The sequence below is a fragment of the Xenopus tropicalis genome, chromosome 9 (genome assembly GCF_000004195.4).
Source record: "Xenopus tropicalis strain Nigerian chromosome 9, UCB_Xtro_10.0, whole genome shotgun sequence".
Lineage (NCBI taxonomy): Eukaryota > Metazoa > Chordata > Amphibia > Anura > Pipidae > Xenopus > Xenopus tropicalis.
In genome coordinates, this window is record NC_030685.2 from 91063520 (window position 1) to 91079748 (window position 16229).

Sequence of the window (16229 nt, forward strand, 5' to 3'; positions counted from 1 at the left end):
CAACTTCCGCACAGAGTGACAGCAAGATGGCTGCCACGATGGGCGGGAAGAAAGCCGATGAGCAGAAAATAGCCAATCGACGCCGGACGAGTGGGCAAGCAGCCTATGGCAGCAAAGACGCTCTGGAAGGTGACCAATCATGGCTTTATTAGAAAGACAAGTAGCCAATCCACATACACTGAAGGCGCCAACAAATAGACTGATACAATGTATTGAACCAAAAAGCAGAGAGTAGCCTCCCAATCACAGACCAGTTTAAGGGCGGCTCCGCCAATCAGCTCTTTCAGCAAGGGAAGGGCTACCAATGAGAAAAGAGACAGATAAATTGCACTTCAGTTAAAAAGCAGAAGGTAGAAATGTGGGTGAGGCAATGACTGATAAACGACGAATGATTTTTTCACCGACAATTTTTTAACTCCTTCCTGAATACACTTTATGTTACCATGGTGACAGGGTATTGGGGTTTGCATGACGATTATTGGCCAGTGAGGAACTTCCTCAGCTCCATGTGTTAGAGCTCGGTGTTCTGCCCAACTGTGCCCAGTGTCTAACTGGTACCTACCTGCACCAGCAATGTGTCTAACTGGTACCTACCTGCACCAGCAATGTGTCTAACTGGTACCTACCTGCACCAGCAATGTGTCTAACTGGTACCTACCTGCACCAGCAATGTGTCTAACTGGTACCTACCTGCACCAGCAATGTGTCTAACTGGTACCTACCTGCACCAGCAATGTGTCTAACTGGTACCTACCTGCACCAGCAGTGTGTCTAACTGGTACCTACCTGCACCAGCAATGTGTCTAACTGGTACCTACCTGCACCAGCAGTGTGTCTAACTGGTACCTACCTGCACCAGCAATGTGTCTAACTGGTACCTACCTGCACCAGCAGTGTGTCTAACTGGTACCTACCTGCACCAGCAATGTGTCTAACTGGTACCTACCTGCACCAGCAGTGTGTCTAACTGGTACCTACCTGCACCAGCAATGTGTCTAACTGGTACCTACCTGCACCAGCAGTGTGTCTAACTGGTACCTACCTGCACCAGCAATGTGTCTAACTGGTACCTACCTGCACCAGCAATGTGTCTAACTGGTACCTACCTGCACCAGCAGTGTGTCTAACTGGTACCTACCTGCACCAGCAATGTGTCTAACTGGTACCTACCTGCACCAGCAATGTGTCTAACTGGTACCTACCTGCACCAGCAATGTGTCTAACTGGTACCTACCTGCACCAGCAGTGTGTCTAACTGGTACCTACCTGCACCAGCAATGTGTCTAACTGCGTACCTACCTGCACCAGCAGTGTGTCTAACTGGTACCTACCTGCACCAGCAATGTGTCTAACTGGTACCTACCTGCACCAGCAATGTGTCTAACTGGTACCTACCTGCACCGGCAATGTGTCTAACTGGTACCTACCTGCCACAGCAATGTGTCTAACTGTAACCTACCTGCACCGGCAATGTGTCTAACTGGTACCTACCTGCACCGGCAATGTGTCTAACTGGTACCTACCTGCACCGGCAATGTGTCTAACTGGTACCTACCTGCACCGGCAATGTGTCTAACTGGTACCTACCTGCACCAGCAATGTGTCTAACTGGTACCTACCTTGCAACCGGCAATGCTGTCTAAACTGGCTACCTACCCTGCCACCTGGCAATGTTGTCCTAACTGGCTACCTTACCCTGCACCCCCAGCAAATGTGCTTACAACTGGTAAACCTACCTGCCACCAGCCAGCTGTTCTAACTTATGGCTTTACCTACCATGCACCAGCAATGTGTCGAAACTGGTACTACCCTGCACCGCAAATGTGTCTAACGGGTACCTACCTTGCACCGGCAATGTGTCTAACTGGTACCTGCACCTTGCACAACGCGCAATGTGGCTAACTCCGTGAACCTACCTGACACCGCGGCAAGTGTGTCTAACTGTACCTACCTCACCGCGGCAATGTGGTCTAACTATTTACCTACCTGCCACCTGGCAATGTGTTCTAACTAGCGTACCTACCATGCCACCGGCAATGTAGCTTACTGGTACCATACCCTGCACCGGCAATGTGTTCTAAACTGGTACCTAACCTGCACGCGCAACTGTGCCCTAAATCGGTACCTACCACGCTCGCACCCGCAATCTAGCGTGTCCTAACACTCGGTACCTACCTGCCCACCGCAATGTGTCTAACATTGGTACCTACCTGCACCGGCAATGTGGTCTAACTGGTACCTACTGCACCAGCCAGATGTGTTAACTCGGTACCTTCACTCCTGCCACCAGCATGCTGTCTAACTAGGTCACCTAACACCCTGCACCGCAATGTGTCTAACTGCGTACTACTAGCACAGCAGTGCTGCTTCTAACTGCGTACTAACCTGCACCGGCAATGTGTGCTAACTGGTACGCCTACCTGCACCAGCAATGGTGCTCAACTGGTTATCCTACCTGCACCAGCAATAGTGTTCTAACCTCGCGTACCTACCGTGCATCCGGCAATGTGTCAACTGGGACCTACCCTTGCACCCGGCAATGCTGTCTAACTAGCGCTAACCTACCTGCACCAGGCAATGCCCAGTGGTCTAACTGGCGGAAATAGAACATTATAGCTGTATATAATGAGAGGCGGCGGAATAAAACATATAGCTGATATAATGAGAGGGAATAGAACAGATAGGCTATTATATAATGAGAGGCGGGAAATAGAAACATATAGCTGTATAGTTAATGCAGAGTGGGTAAGTAAACATATAGCTGCTACTATAATGAGAGGGGGAAATAGAACATATAGCCTGTATATAATGGAGAGGGGAAATAGAAACATATAGCTGCTAGATAATGAGAGGATAGCGGGGAATAGAACATATAGCTGTATATAATGCAAAGAGAAAGGGGGAATCTAAACATATAGCTGTATATTAATGAGCAGATAAGGGGGAACTAAGAACATATAGCTGCTACTTATAATGAGAGGGGAATAGAAACATTTATAGCTGTATATAATGAGCAGGCGGGAATAGAACAGTCTTAATAGCCGTATGATAATTGAGAGGCGCGAATAGCATAACAATATAGCTGTATGTAATGAGAGCATAGGGAAATAGAAAACATATTACTGCTTATAAGAATTGCAGAGATAGGGCGGGAATAAGAACATATAGCTGTATCTATAATGAGAGATAAGGGGGAACTTAGCAACATATACTGTATATACATGAGAAGATAGGGGGAATAAGAACATCATAGACTGGATAATAATGAGAGGGGGATAGAACATATAGCTGTATATAATCGAAGAGATAGGGGATAAATTAGAACACTATAGCTGCCTATATAATGAGAGATAGCGCAGCCGATAAGAACATATAGCTGTATATAATGAGCAGATAGGGGGAAATAGAACATATACGCTGTATATAGGAGACGATAGGGGGAAATAGGAACATATAGCTGTATATAATGAGAGATAGGTGGGAACTAGAACATAATAGCTGTATGCTAATGCAGAGCGCAGCGGAATAGACATATCAGCTGTATATAATAGCTAGAGGGGCGAATAGAACATATAGCTCTGTTAATATTAATGAGAGGGGGAATACGAACCATATAAGCTGCTAATACTAATGCAGAGATAGGGAAATAAGAACATATAAGCTGTATATATATGAGAGATGGGGGAAGAGAAACATATAGCTGTTATATAATATGCAGATTAGGCGGGAAGTAGAACATATTAGCTGATACTATAACTGACGCAGAATTAGGGCGGAATAGAAACATAATAGCTTATGAATGAAGGAGGGGGAGTATAGAAACATATAGCTGTATATAAATCGATGAGGGCAATTTTAGAACATATAGCTTGTATATAATGAGAGGGGATAGAACATATAGCATGTATATAATGAGACGACGGGCAAGGAGAACATATAGCTGTATATAATGAAGCAGGCGATAGAACATATAGCCTGTATATAATGATAGAGGGAATTAGAAACAATACTGATAATATAATGAAGAAGATTAGTGGAATAGAAACATATAGCTGCTATATAAAGCAGAGATATAAGGAGAGGGCAATAGAACATCCATAGCTGATAAATGAGAGATAGGGGGAATAGAACATATACTGTATATAATGAGAGATAGGGGAATAGAACAATATAGCTGTATATAATGAGAGATAAGGGGGAATAGAACATATAGCTGTATATAATGAGAGATAGGGGGAATAGAACATATAGCTGTATATAATGAGAGATAGGGGGAATAGAACATATAGCTGTATATAATGAGAGATAGGGGGAATAGAACATATAGCTGTATATAATGAGAGATGGGGGAATACGAACATATAGCTGTATATAATGAGAGGGGAATAGAACATATAGCTGTATATAATGAGAGATAGGGCGGAATAGAACATATAGCTGTATGTAATGAGAGGGGGAATAGACATATAACTGATATATGAGAGATAGGGGGAATAGAACATATAACTGTATATAATGAGAGATAGGGGGAATAGAACATATAGCTGTTGTCAAGGAAAAACTGTTGGATAGGCCAGTTTGATTGTAGCTACATTTTATTCGTATGTACGAAGGCAGTATCCAAACATTCTTAAATGAGAATTGTCTATGAGATGATACTACTTTGAATAACCCAAAGCATGTTTGTCTTATAGTCCTGAAACAGTCTTATCAGTAGTTAGCTTTGTTATCTCTAAGAACAGACAAAGAGGCCCAGTTGACCAACACCCAACATGCTTTCACAAGTTTGCGGACTCATCAAAAATGTTTTTACAAACAGCAACAAAACATTCTTATACAATGTATTTCACAACCCTTCTAATATTAAATGATATGAACAAGATGGAGAAAAAAACAAGATGGTTTCTTTTTCTCTGACATTCCTCCCTGTTGTTCAAAATCTTGAACATATATTATTCTTCTTACCCAGAACTCTATTCCGCTCACCTATAAAAGGTTAAGTGGCAGTACAGAGTTGCCTATCAGGGGTTCCCATCTAAATCAGCAAGTTCTTCATTACCTTGCTCATACAGGAATGGGATCCTGCTATGGATAAGGTCGGCCAAACACAGAGGTTGCTGATCAGAAGGGGCTGTTGTATATTTGATCCAGGAGTTAAATGGGTGAGCACCCTCCCTTTCAGCTGCCCTCCATGTAACCTCTGATGAAATACTGTATTTGCAACAACACAACTTGCTATAATATATAAACAAGGCCCATTGCAATCCACACATTCAGTACTATAAAAACTTTTAAACATTTGATAACCAAATCCTTATGATTCCCATAAATGAGAAAGGGTTCTGTAGGGCTCAACTGGGTCATGTGAGTCCCCAATCCAGGTACAACTCTCCTTACCTGTGATTGTATAAACCCCACCCTCATCTATTAGTAGGTAATCTAGGACCATTCTATTCTATAATGCCATCTTCCTGACTTATTTCTCATTTATTATTTTGATGGAACTTATAGTTTCATTTATTATACCATCCCTTATACTAGTATACTTAATTAATCTATTGACTAATTCTATTCCCCATCCTATTAAGGCAGGGAACCACATCCATCCTTATCTGAGGTGGAAAATAATTTCTTTTTTTTGTTTATTACCCTGGAATGGATACCTTGATTGTCTATGTATGAGATGTTCACATATTGTCTGATAGTAGGTACAACTCTTTCTATGGTACAATTTCCCTACGCTCCCATAGGGAGCCATGAGTAAGCTTAGTTTCCAAATATAATATAGTTCTTATCTAAGTACCCTAGAAATGATTGTACCCTGATACCCCAGCCAATATCTGAAACCATCTCATATTATCTGTCACCTTAGACTTAAACTCTTATCTTCATCTTCTCCTCGGTCAGAGCAGGAACACCTGGAGACATAAGAAGTATACATTTTTCCCACACCAACATAATCATTACAATTACCCTGCATCTTATCACATTTTTTTTCCATATAATACATGTAGAAATTCAGAATAGCATTTTCATAATCTGTGTTTCCCACATGAATCTTAGGTAAGTACATTAAGTGATTGTATGATTAGCAAACATGGATCCTACACATATGGTGGGTGTATCTAGTAACCCTGTTATTTCCAAATATGTACCCCAATCACTAATTGCATTTTGATACTTATAATTTGTGTCTATTGCAACTTCATAGCTATAATCTGTAAGATTAAGATCATTGATAGAGATAGGTATCCCTACTAAAGGTATCCCCTTGTTGTTGACTGGAACATAAAAACATCTCCAGCAGTCAGTAGTATGTAACTGCTTTGCAGTCTGCTGGTGTAAGAACCATATAGAATTTGGCAACCCCCCTTTACTGGTGTAAAGCAATGATAAGGACCTTTACCCAGAATAACAAACACAGAGTCATTATTTTATAAAAGTCCTTTTCTTTTTCTTGATGTTCCTCTTCACCCAGAGTAGGCCCACGCTTAGTGTCAAAACCTGAAACTGGGACCGTTGGTTAACAGACTAGTGGGATTATTGTTACCACTCTCGTCTGACTTACTTTAAAGATGATTTTTTATCCTCTTGATTCCGGAAGAACTGAATCAGTCTCCTTAGTTGTCTTTCTGTTGATGTGATCTCGTTGGGGGGGTTGAGTGTAGGGACAGGCTCAGACTCTGTCACTGGAGATAACACTCTGCTCTGACTATCAGCAGGACTTTGTATGGGAAATACCTTCTTACAGTGTCAGATGTGTATTCAGTTTGGCTCATAAATCTCTTTATCACCCCCCAATCTCCTGATTGGAGAGAGTGAGTTCCAAATACAGTCTCTGAATCTGATAAAGAATAGAACACTTTTCCATACAAGTTAGTTAGCTGCTTATACCATTGCTTAACATAGTCAGTAAGAGAAACATATTCTTCCTACCAATATTTGAATAAACAACCCAGTATTTGGTGGTCTACCAAAAAGCAACACAAAGGAAATAACTGTTGGGGACCCTTAGGGGTGTCTCATAGATAACAATGCAAGGGACAAAGCTTCTACCCAAGTTAGCTTTACCTGTTATTAGTTCTGTGGCTTTTGTTACTGCCCATGCCTCAAATCACCCCAAAACATATCTATGCATACAAATACATAAAAACATTTAAATAGGTGAATACAATCTATCTGTAACCTTTGAAACTGATAGAATGGTTTAACCAGGTGTTATAAATATGATTTTTTCACAAATCCAAAAGCAAACCATAATTTGTTTACCATAAATATAATTCCCCCCTTTTGGAAACATGAGATGGGAGGTGCAAAGTGTTTTACTAACAAATTAGATAAACGGGAGGTGCACACAAACAACCTTAATCATGTTTCCAAATATCATCTTATATCTTATAACATTTACTGGTCCATTTAATATGGACTTGTGCTCCAGCCATACTTTTGCAGCATTTTAAAAATTACTAAAGACTGTGTGACTGGTGTATGTGGCTGTCAGTTGCTGTATGTGGCTGTCAGTTGGTGTCCCTGTTAGAACCATACAAGCAGCCTGTTTGTCAGCAGCTTTATCTGCCTTATCATTCCCTGCAGTAATGTTATCTTTCCCTTTGAATATGCCTACAGCCTTTTCTAACAATTACTTAGTGACATTGACATCTTTAATTTTGTGAATCAATACTTACTTTGATAGCAATAATGACTGTTATCCACAAAATCACTGACAAACATACCAGTTTAGCAATATATATATATACCCATACATATACATACACTTTCCATGGGTGTCTATATTTCCCTTCACCAACTGAGTGTTAAAGTTTATCCCACTTAGCCCTCAGTCTGGTTCTTAAAGCTACTACTACTGTCAGAACTACTCCCTTTATTTCTCTCATTTGGTCATAACCCTCTACTTCTCCCTCACTCCATGTCTTCCTAATCTTAGTTACATTGATCCCTACTGTGTGTCCCAATTCTAATAGAATTTCAGCATCCATCTGTTCCAATAAATTTTGACTGAATTTGTATAGGGTATCCCATTTGAGTGTACACCATCACTTGGATAGCCATACCAATCTGTTCTTGTAATTTAGCCCATTTGTCTATTTAGCCACTTACCCACTGGCCATCTTTCATCACTGCCTCCCCGGTGACAGGATGACTCAGGAGCTCCTTTTCTCCTCTGTTCCCGGAACAGAAAAAAATCACAAGTCGGGGTCTGCGCCACCCCTCGCGTTTTTGGGTCAAAAATGTTCCCATATGGAAACTGGGCTGGAGACGATCACGCTCCCCCCTTTACACAAAACAAAAAATCTATATATTCCCAATAATACAGATTTTCACAAAAGTGGGCTTTTCAGTGGCTTAAAATTCACATACAGCGTTAACCCTTCATTTGTTCCCGCCAAAATTTCCAGAACAGATAGATACAAACAAATCCCATAAGAAGTGTTAGAACTAATTTCATTTGGTATAACCATAACCAATGACTACACTCTATATCTGATGGTAGGCAATCCTTACTAGTATCATTCTTACAGTAAATCCTTATAATAGTTTACACAGTGAGAGATTAAATTAAAGAACAATTATCCCATGAAGGCAAGAGAGAGAGTTCTTATCATAAACAAAAAAACACTTTCACTGACACATTAGTACATTCACAGTTACCTAAAACATGAAACACAAACATGTAACGGGTTATGCACATCTGTTACACTAACTCACAAGGGGTTAGACACAGACTAACAAAGAGACAAACAAACAACTTACGGCTGGCCTATCCAAGGTTTGTAGAGCGGGTTACTCTTGTAGATACAGCCAAGCGAGGGAATGAAAGTGATAGCGAGAGCTTATCAGAGACAAATCTTTGGTCTCACCTTTATTGGCGCCTAAGGTCTCGGTATCCAATCATCTCCTCCTGTATGGCTGTCCTCCAATTTCTCCACTCCCGGGTTTCGGCACCAAAGCTGTCAAGGAAAAACTGTTGATAGGCCAGTTTGATTGTAGCTACATTTTATTCGTATGTACGAAGGGCAGTATCCAAACATTCTTAAATATGAAGAATTGTCTATGAGATGATACTACTTTGAATAACCCAAAGCATGTTTGTCTTATAGTCCTGAAACAGTCTTAATCAGTAGTAGCTTTTTATCTCTAAGAACAGACAAAGAGGCCCAGTTGACCAACACCCAACATGCTTTTCACAAGTTTGCGGACTCATCAAAAATGTTTTTACAACAGCAAACAGAAACATTCTTATACAATGTATTTCACAACCCTTCTAATATTAAATGATATGAACAAGATGGAGAAAAAAACAAGATGGTTTCTTTTTTCTCTGACACTGTATATAATGAGAGATAGGGGGAATAGAACATATAGCTGTATATAATGAGAGATAGGGGGGAATAGAACATATAGCTGTATATAATGAGAGATAAGGGGGAATAGAACATATAGCTGTATATAATGAGAGATAAGGGGGAATAGAACATATAACTGTATATAATGAGAGATAAGGGGGAATAGAACATATAGCTGTATATAATGAGAGGGGGAATAGAACATATAGCTGTATATAATGAGAGGGGGAATAGAACATATAGCTGTATATAATGAGAGATAAGGGGGAATAGAACATATAGCTGTATTCAGTAATTAAAGATACTACTTGGTCCCAAGCAAACTCTCAGGATGCCATAACATTCCAGCTCGGCGTTGGCACATACCTGTCCGGTTACATTTGTTACATTCGAGGGTTTAATTCCACTTTATATAAATGTCCTGCTCATTGGGAACCCAACTCCTTTGATTTATTCCCACTGTGGCTTTACTCGACTACACTGACCGGAACCTGTATATTCTATTATTGTTATTAGTTGTTACTTTGCCTTACATTATGAGCCTAATGACCCCCTCTAGGTTACAGAAACGGGACAGGTTTTTTTCTCAGACCACCATTTTAGAAGATGCAATGCTGGCAAATATATTTAGGAGACTAGAAAACCTGCCCACAAAAGAATTGCGTACTTGGTGGAAAATATTCCGTTTCGAAAAATACATTGATTTATAACGGCTTTTCGCCTAGTTTTTATTAAATCACTCTTTTTTAACTGAAATTGTGTCCCCCCTCCACTGGGTCTTCCCCAGCCCCTCCCAATAATCTGCCCCTCTCACTACCCCACATGCCAAACCCTAGAACCAAGCAACAGTTCTCCATGTAGGGTCCTTGCAACAGATGCTCCTTAGGGAGTCAGTGGGAGCTCAGGGAGATTAATGCCCGGCTCAGAGATTGGGGCAGGGAGAAGGGCTTTGGGTTTCTGCAAAACTGGGCTGATATTCCCATTGGCTACAGGCTCTTTCCCAGGGGGTGGGGGGCACCTTAATGATGATAGTGCAGTTGCTTTAGGGTAGAGGAAGGCTAGAGGGCTGGGGGGACTTTAGGCATGGGGGGTAAAATGGGAGACCTAGAGGTGCTGGGAGGAAATGGTGTGATTGGCTGAATGAGTCACATGACTGGGCAGTAACTATAGGGGGCTATACTTAGATTGTAAGCTTTACGGGGCAGGGACCTCCTTCCTACTGTGTCTCATACCACATGGCACTTCTATATAGATATATATATTTATTGTATTTATTTATTATATCACTTGCCCTCCCTGTGTGTAATTTTGTATTCTGTAAGACTGTACAGCGCTGCGTACCCTTGTGGCGCTTTATAAATAAAGTTATACATACATACATACTTTGTATTGCAGGACAGAGGCAATAGGAAGGGAGGAGGGGTGTCTGTTTGTTAAGCAGGGTCTAAAAGCCAATATATAGGAAGACATGGTGGGAAATGAGGGGCTGAAGCTTTATGGGTTGAGCTTCTCGCAGACAGTAAAGAGTCCCGCAAATTAATGGTGGGGGTAGCTATAGCCCCCCTAATGTAAGGGAAGAGGCTCAGCTCCTCTTGCAAATAGAAAAGGCTGCTAGTTTGGGGCAAGTGATAATAATGGGGGATTTAAATTACCCTGATAATGACTGGGGCAATGGTACTTCTGGGGCAGTTAATGGGAACAAGTTGGGGAGCCAATCAGGAACCCCGCTGTACTGGATCTAGTGATCTCTAGTGGCCCAGAACCTACAGCAAATGTGCGAGTGGTTGAACCCCGGGGTAACAGTGACCTTTTTGTTTGGGGCAAAAAGCAATTATACGCTGGGGCAACAAAGTCTCATCCAGAAAAGCAAAAGGTATCTCCTTAGGGGCAGTTCTGAGAACACGGAACAGAGATGATTGTTATTGAATATGATATGAAACCGATTTATTCTCGTAATGTCGCAGCTTCAGGAGGGAGAGGAGCCAATCAGTGTAGTCGGTGGCACGGAACACATTATTTCAAAGAAACCGTATAAAATAGCGATTAAAGTAAATATGCTTCTTTTTACCCTCAGGACATGCAATGGGTTTTTTGCCCTTTACTTCCCCTTTAACAATCCTTCATTTACTTCTTAACCCTTTCCTGGCCAACTAGGAAGAAACTCTCAGCACTGCATGGGGGGGGGGGCTAATCTGAGAAACAACCCCAATCTGCCCTTCTAGTCTGTTCCAAACTTCTCAAGTATTCCCTCAACACTCCCATTCTCTGGTTGGGTTTCCCTAAGTGCCCAATAGTGAGCTCCATTGCCCAACTGTAAAGCCACCTTTCCCCTAGAGTTGTTGCCCATTACAGAAATGGCCGCACCGCTGTCAGAGGCTTAGTTCCGCCCGTAACTTCCCATCAACCCCCGTCTCCCATTACCCCCCGCCCCTCGGCAGGAATAACCCCCTCAGCACTATGACTTTCTCCGTTCTACTAAACATGAACATTTGAGGAGTCGACGCCAAACGACCAGCAACAGCCGAGCCACACCCCCTACAGCGGCAAGGCGGAAGTGCAGCCAGGGCGCAGGCGCAAGAGCCAATGGCCCCGCCCCCCAGGAGGCAATAACACGGCAGTGACAGCGGTGGGGCGGGAATGTAGGGGCGGGGCGCTGCCTGTGGGTTACCGTACCGCTCAGGTACAGCCGGTAAGTGCCGGAGTGGGCGGGGTTAAAAGCTGAGCGTTTGTTTTCAGAAGGATCCGGATATCCGGCGGTGACTGGTTGGTGCAGCAACCGGAACCCGGAACTAAGTGCATGATCCCTGGTAAATAGGTTTGTGTGTTTGTGAGTCTTTCCGTGTGAATCGCAGTGTCTGGCTGCGACTCTCTGTGTGTTTAGCGTCTCTTTTGCGCTTCTGTCTGTCTGTCATGTACAGGTGTGTGTGTGTCTGTAATGTACAGGTGTGTGTGTGTCTGTAATGTACAGGTGTGTGTGTGTCTGTAATGTACAGGTGTGTGTGTGTGTGTCTGTAATGTACTGTGTGTGTGTCTGTAATGTACAGGTGTGTGTCTGTAATGTACAGTGTGTGTGTCTGTAATGTACAGGTGTCTGTAATGTACAGGTGTGTGTGTCTGTAATGTACAGGTGTGTGTCTGTAATGTACAGGTGTGTGTCTGTAATGTACAGGTGTGTGTGTGTGTGTGTAATGTACAGGTGTGTGTGTGTGTGTGTTGTAATGTACAGTGTGTGTGTGTGTGTGTGTGTGTAATGTACAGGTGTGTGTGTAATGTACAGTGTGTGTGTGTGTGTCTGTAATGTACAGTGTGTGTGTCTGTAATGTAACAGTGTGTGTGTGTGTAATGTACAGGTGTGTGTGGTGTAATGTACAGGTGTGTGTGTGTGTTAATGTACATGTTGTGTGTGTGTAATGTACAGGTGTGTGTCTGTAATGTACATGTAATGTACAGGTGGTGTGTGTAATGTACAGGTTGGTGTGTGTGTAATGTACAGGTGTGTGTGTGTGTGTGTGTAATGTACAGGTGTGTGTGTGTAATGTACAGGTGTGTGTGTGTGTGTAATGTACAGGTGTGTGTGTGTCTGTAATGTACAGGTGTGTGTGTGTGTCTGTAATGTACAGGTGTGTGTGTGTGTAATGTACAGGTGTGTGTGTGGTGTGGTATGTGTGGTGTGTGTGTGTGTGTGTGTGTGTGTGTGTGTAATGTACAGGTGTGTGTGTGTGTGTGTAATGTACAGGTGTGTGTCTGTAATGTACAGGTGTGTGTGTGTGTGTGTGTGTGTTAATGTACAGGTGTGTGTGTGGTAATGTACAGGTGTGTGTGTGTGTCTGTAATGTACAGGTGTGTGTCTGTAATGTACAGGTGTGTGTGTGTGTGTGTGTGTGTGTGTGTAATGTACAGGTGTGTGTGTGTGTTTATGTACATGTGTAATGTACAGGTGTGTGTCTGTAATGTACAGGTGTGTGTGTGTGTGTGTGTGTGTAATGTACAGGTGTGTGTGTGTAATGTACAGGTGTGTGTGTGTGTGTTGTGTGTTTGTGTAATGTACAGGTGTGTGTTGTAATGTACAGGTTGTGTGTGTGTAATGTACAGGTGTGTGTGTGTGTCTGTAATGTACAGGTGTGTGTGTGTGTGTGTAATGTACAGGTGTTGTGTATGTAGTAATGTACAGGTGTGTGTGTGTGTGTGTGTGTAATGTACAGGTGTGTGTGTGTGTATGTGTGTGTGTGTCTGTAATGTACAGGTGTGTGTGTGTGTCTGTAATGTACAGGTTGTGTGTGTGTGTCTGTAATGTACAGGTGTGTGTGTGTCTGTAATGTACAGGTGTGTGTGTGTGTGTGTAATGTACAGGTGTTTGTGTGTGTGTAATGTACAGGTGTGTGTGTGTAATGTAGTACAGGTGTGTGTGTGTGAATGTACAGTGTGTGTGTGTGTGTGTGTGTAATGTACAGGTTGTGTGTGTTGAATGTACAGGTGTGTGTGTGTGTGTGTGTGTCTGTAATGTACAGGTGTGTGTGTGTGTGTCTGTAATGTACAGGTGTGTGTCGTGTGTGTCTGTAATGTACAGGTGTGTGTGTGTGTCTGTAATGTACAGGTGTGTGTGTGTGTCTGTAATGTACAGGTGTGTGTGTAATGTGTGTGTGTCTGTAATGTACAGGTGTGTGTGTGTGTAATGTACAGGTGTGTGGTGTGTGTGTGTGTCTGTAATGTACAGTGTGTGTGTGTGTAATGTACAGGTGTGTGTGTGTGTCTGTAATGTACAGGTGTGTGTGTGTGTGTTGTCTGTAATGTACAGGTGTGTGTCTGTGTGTCTGTAATGTACAGGTGTGTGTTGTGTGTGTGTGTCTCTGTAATGTACAGGTGTGTGTGTGTGTCTGTAATGTACAGTGTGTGTGGTCTGTAATGTACAGGTGTGTGTGTGTCTGTAATGTACAGGTGTGTGTGTGTGTGTGTAATGTACAGGTGTGTGTGTGTGTAATGTACAGGTGTGTGTGTAACTGTAATGTACAGTGTGTGTGTGTAATGTACAGGTGTGTGGTGTGTGTGTGTGTGTGTGTAATGTGTGTGTGTGTGTAATGTACAGGTGTGTGTGTGTAATGTACAGGTGTGTGTGTGTAATGTACAGGTGTGTGTCTGTGTACAGGTGTGTGTGGTGCTGTAATGTACAGGTGTGTGTGTCTGTAATGTGTGTGTGTGTGTGGTCTGTAATGTACAGGTGTGTGTGTGTGTCTGTAATGTACAGGTGTGTGTGTCTGTAATGTACAGGTGTGTGTGTGTGTGTGTAATGTACAGGTGTTTGTGTCTGTAATGTACAGGTGTGTGTGTCTGTAATGTACAGGTGTGTGTGTGTGTGTGTCTGTGTGTGTGTGTGTGTGTCTGTAATGTACAGGTGTGTGTGTGTGTGTCTGTAATGTACAGGTGTGTGTGTGGTTGTCTGTAAGTGTGTGTGTGTGTGTGTGTCTGTAATGTACAGGTGTGTGGTGTGTCTGTAATGTACAGGTGTGTGTGTGTCTGTAATGTACAGGTGTGTGTGTGTGTGTGTCTGTAATGTACAGGTGTGTGTGTGTTTGTAATGTACAGGTGTGTGTGTGTCTGTAATGTACAGGTGTGTGTGTGTGTGTAAGTGTGTGTGTGTGGTAATGTACAGGTGTTGTGTGTGTAATGTACAGGTGTGTGTGTGTTGTGTGTGATGTGTTGTAATGTACAGGTGTGTGTGTGTAATGTACAGGTGTGTGTGTGTGTGTCTGTAATGTACAGGTGTGTGTGTGTGTGTAATGTACAGGTGTGTGTCTGTAATGTACAGGTGTGTGTGTGTGTGTCTGTAATGTACAGGTGTTTGTGTGGTGTGTGTGTGTGTCTAATGTTCAGGTGTTTGTGTCTGTAATGTACAGGTGTTTGTGTCTGTAATGTACAGGTGTTGTGTGTGTCTGTAATGTACAGTGTGTGTTGTGTGTCTGTAATGTACAGGTGTGTGTGTGTGTGTCTGTAATGTACAGTGTGTGTGTGTGTGTGTGTGTGTCTGTAATGTACAGGTGTGTGTGTGTGTAATGTCTGTAATGTACAGGTGTGTGTGTGTCTGTAATGTACAGGTGTGTGTGTGTGTGTGTCTGTAATGTACAGTGTGTGTCTGTGTACTGTGTGTGTAATGTACAGTGTGTGTGTGTGTGTGTAATGTACAGGTGTGTGTGTGTGTGTGTGTAATGTACAGGTGTGTGTGTGTGTGTGTGTAATGTACAGGTGTGTGTGTGTAATGTACAGGTGTGTGTGTACAGGTGTGTGTGTCTGTCATGTACAGGTGTGTGTGTGTGTGTGTGTCTGTCATGTACAGGTGTGTGTGTGTCTGTAATGTACAGGTGTGTGTGTGTGTTGTCATGTACAGGTGTGTGTGTGTGTGTGTCTGTCATGTACAGGTGTGTGTGTGTGTTCTGTCATGTACAGGTGTGTGTGTGTGTGTCTGTCATGTACAGGTGTGTGTGTGTGTCTGTCATGTACAGGTGTGTGTGTGTGTGTCTGTCTGTACAGGTGTGTGTGTGTCTGTCATGTACAGGTTGTGTGTGTGTCTGTCATGTACAGGTGTGTGTGTGTCTGTCATGTGTGTGTGTCTGTCATGTACAGGTGCGTGTGTGTGTCATGTACAGGTGCGTGTGTGTCTGTCATGTACAGGTGTGTGTGTCTGTCATGTACAGGTGTGTGTGTCTGTCATGTACAGGTGTGTGTGTGTGTGTCTGTAATGTACAGGTGCGTGTGTGTGTCTGTAATGTACAGGTGCGTGTGTCTGTCTGTAATGTACAGGTGCGTGTGTGTCTGTCATGTACAGGTGTGTGTGTGTCTGTCATGTACAGGTGTGTGTGTGTGTGTAATGTA

General features: G+C 42.7%; 1 protein-coding gene across 1 annotated transcript in view; it reads left to right on the forward strand.

Moving 5' to 3' along the window:
• Positions 1–12171: 12171 nt before the first annotated feature.
• Positions 12172–16229, forward strand: part of slc35f5 (solute carrier family 35 member F5) — a 39613-nt gene continuing 35555 nt past the window's right edge. The window contains 1 exon segment of the mRNA NM_001142052.1: positions 12172–12180. The gene's annotated coding sequence lies outside the window, so the exon portion shown is untranslated.